General features: G+C 53.3%; 1 non-coding gene across 1 annotated transcript; it reads right to left on the bottom strand.

Annotated features, from left to right (window-relative positions):
• Positions 1-1,978: 1,978 nt before the first annotated feature.
• TRNAQ-CUG (transfer RNA glutamine (anticodon CUG)) lies at positions 1,979-2,050 on the bottom strand. The gene has a single exon. It is a non-coding gene; the product is annotated as a tRNA-Gln (tRNA).
• Positions 2,051-2,855: the final 805 nt, after the last annotated feature.

The raw sequence follows: 2,855 nt of genomic DNA, 5'->3' as shown, positions 1-2,855 counted from the left end.
CAAAGAGTGTGTTTGCTGCTCTCCTTGACTTCGTGTTTCTCGATGTTTTTCTCCCACACAGTGTGGTTTGTGACCTGTTCAGAGTGTGAAGTTGGTTTCGTGCTTCAGATCTGTGAAGAGATCTTGGAAATGACCTTGGAAAGGTGAAGTTAGGTGTGATACTGATCAGAGCATTGGCTCTTTGTTCACACCTGGTCCTGGAGCATATCCAGGACATTTCTTCTCAAAGGGGCTTCTTGGTTTAGGGATATAACGCTTGCTTAGGTTGGAAGGTGTCCTGGGTTTAAGTCCCAGGCAAACCCTTCTTCTGCCTTTCTCAGATAGCCTTCTGGAGCATGTTTTTCTTCTGTTCATTTGCTCAGTGTGACAGAGCAATTGCTTTCCACTGGATGGCTCACCCTAGGCATTAGCTCTGCCAGGATGAGCAGTCCCTGTCAGTGACTATACCCCTCCTGCCAACTGTGGTTGCACCTCTTCCTGCCAGAAGCCAACAGTGCCCAGCTTGCAACTCAGCTGTGTTTTGGATAACTTCATATTTCCCCTCTTTTGGGCTAATGGCCCTTCAATTCTCTGTCACTCCCACAGCGACTCTGGCAGTCTTGTCCCCTGCCACAGGCCCCATCTGTGCTACTCCAGCAGTGGCTGCTGGGGGAACCCAGGCTCATCTCTCTCAGGTTCCAGCCCAGCAGGGACCCGACACTCAGCACTTCTGGGCTTTTCCCTCCCAGCTCCCACTGCTCCTTCCCTGGACTGCCACCTACAACTGCCCCTTCATTTGGCTCTACTGGCTTTGAACCCTCAGCCACACAAGTGACTGTCTTTCTCAGAGCCTCTGTGTTACCAACTTCCATCCCTGCCTTATAGCCCCTTCTGCTCCTGCTGGCAATCAAAAGCTGCTCCCTGCCTCTTCCTCCAGGTGCAGCCTGGGCAGTGACTTGGCCTGGCCCTCAGGCAAGCCTGGGCTGGGCAGATGCCCTCACACGTTTATCGTTTTGTTTGGGTCATTCTGAGGACTCTGATTTGTTCCAGTCTCTGCGTGTGTTTTCTTGCTCTCAGGGTTTGGTTCTTGATCTAGGTTCTTTTTTGTGGCCAAGCAGAGCAGCAGGGGGCCTGGCAGGCATCTATCCCAACCCTGGGAGCCCCAAGCCCTTTGGGGCAGGCGTCACCCCATGGGTGTCTGGTCCCTTCATTCTCAGGGGCCCCTTCTCACCCATGGCGGTGGCGCTGGTGTTAGCCTGGCTCACTCATGTCTTGCTTTAGGAGGTTCTGGGCCAATGCATGAGGGCAAGGCGTACCAAGCTTCCCCGGCACAGTGCCTGCCGCATGGTGTGCGCGTGCGCCCAGAAGTAGGATTTTAGTACGAGTGGAGTTAATGATATGACTGTAAATGGTTGTACAATGACAGTGGAGCTGTACAGGCCAGAGCCCAGAGCCAGTCCTAACTGTGAGGGTGGGTGGGATGGTTTTACTATCCCTGAGAGGGCCCAGCTTGTCCCCTGCATCAGCCCCCCAGGGCCACACTCACCTCAGCAGAGCAGGGACTCAAACACAGCTGGGGGATGTGGTGCCTCAGCCAGGCCCAGGGAAAAGGGCAGCTGTGACAGCTGCAGACAGGGACACAGCCAATTGCTTGTAAGGGAAGGGCCTGTCCCTAAGGCTGACTCAGGGGCTCTGGTCTCTCCCAGCTGCTGAGGAGGGCTGGGCAGAGCTGGGGAAGGGGCAGATAATTGCCCTGAGGGACTAAACATCCCACTCCCCACCCCTGACAGAAGAAGGTTAAGTTTGCAGCACCAGCCACAGGCCCTCCTGCATTTCAAACCAGGCAGGACAGTTCTGAGGGCCCCCCCCCATACATTACACCCATGTTGGTGGGGCACCCAAGCAAAGATCAAGCTGCAGGGGGGAAGAGGACCTCAGATGGAGGCAGCTGTTGAGAACAAAGCCCAGCACTGGAAAAGATTCACAATGAACCACACAAAGGTCCCACTGAGATTTGAACTCAGATCGCAGGATTCAGAGTCCTGAGTGCTGACCATTACACCAGGGGACCTGCACTTTCAGCCCTTTCTGAGCACATGTAACTTGGCAGGCTGCGACCCTGCACTCCTCCCCACCCTCCAGCTCTGTCACCTCTCAGGACACTGCTTCCTGCTCCACTTCTCCTGCTCTCCTCACCAGACGTCCATCTCCGCCCTTCCTGCTGCAGCTCCCCAGTGACGAGACAGGGTCATTTTTCTTTGAAAATAACCAGCCAGGAGAGAACTAAGGGAGAAGCAGAGACTGGAGAGGCTGGTGGTGATTGTACAGGAGTATGTGGCTAAGGGAGGACACAATAGCCCTGGCTGGGAATTCACAGAGTAACTGACATGCTCTCTACACCCACCTTTACAAGCAAACAGATACATGGGGCTGAATGTGACACATTTGACAGATTTGGGAAGAGCCCCTCTTAATAGAGATGAGACCCAACATTGCTCATGTCACTATCTACTGCCTGTTTAGGGAGGGGTTTATGAGGTTTATGTGCATTGGCACTAGGCAAATGTTGACGGCTCAGCTCCATTTAAAGAATAGAAATCCAGAGTGTGTTTGAGGAAGGGAGATGAGTAACTACCTTTGGAGAGGAGGGTTTGGATTTGAACTAAGGGCCTTTGGAGCCACCATCAAATGCCAAACCATTGAGCTACCATCTCTTGCGCAAATTTAGTTTTGATTCACTGGTCTTGAGCTGCCTACAGGACAAGCCGTTTCCCCAGCTCCTTTCCCTTCCTGAACCCACAGCGGCTTTACAAACAGGGTTTGATTAAACTTTATTTCTCCCTGTGCATGATGCAGCTTGTGCCCCGCTGACCTGG

The sequence above is a fragment of the Carettochelys insculpta genome, chromosome 7, assembly GCF_033958435.1.
Source record: "Carettochelys insculpta isolate YL-2023 chromosome 7, ASM3395843v1, whole genome shotgun sequence".
Taxonomy (NCBI): domain Eukaryota; kingdom Metazoa; phylum Chordata; order Testudines; family Carettochelyidae; genus Carettochelys; species Carettochelys insculpta.
This window is presented reverse-complemented; position numbering and strand designations above follow the sequence as displayed.